This window comes from Nothoprocta perdicaria, unplaced genomic scaffold, assembly GCF_003342845.1.
Source record: "Nothoprocta perdicaria isolate Ctin4 unplaced genomic scaffold, notPer1 scaffold_124, whole genome shotgun sequence".
Classification (NCBI taxonomy): Eukaryota; Metazoa; Chordata; class Aves; order Tinamiformes; family Tinamidae; genus Nothoprocta; species Nothoprocta perdicaria.
Window position 1 is genome coordinate 1,212,587 of NW_020454361.1, and position 635 is coordinate 1,213,221.

The following is a 635-nucleotide window of genomic DNA, read 5'->3' on the forward strand; positions in this document are numbered from 1 at the left end:
CCCTTCCTCCGGCTTCTCCGCACCCTGGCGCGGGAAGGGCTGCTGTCAGCAACCGGCCACCTGTGTTTGCAGCACCGAGGCCACGGCTCCATCCCTGCTTCCAATGGCACAACGAGCTCTGGGAACGCGCAGGGGAGCCGGGGAGCAGCCGGGCTGCTCCGCACACACCTGGCTCCCCAGGAGCTCAGGGGGCCAAGCACCCCCAGCACGGGGGTCTCCAGCCCCAACACCGAGATGGCAAACGCATTTTGGGGGACGGAAATACTCAAATAACCCCAAACAAGCAGAACTGCCCCAAGGGGAGCTGCAAGAGCGGCCCGAGGAGCAGGGYGTCCTCCAGCAGACACGCGGGGGCAGCGGGACGGGCAGGAGCGGTGACCGCAGAGCTGCTGCGGGGAGGGCCGGGGGCTCCCCGCGCGACCCCCGACACGCGCGACCCCGGAGCGAGGCGGGAGGCGCCCGCGGCAGGTGCCGCCCGCGGGGGTCCCGCCGCGCCCTACGGGAGCCCCCTGCACCCCCCATCGCGGGCAGCGGCTCCCCCTTCCCGCAGCGCCAGACAAAGAAACCGCCCTCGCCCCCCCGCACCCCGCCCGTGCGGCGCGGCGTTTTGGGGCCAGTTGCGCCCCTTTCGGCGC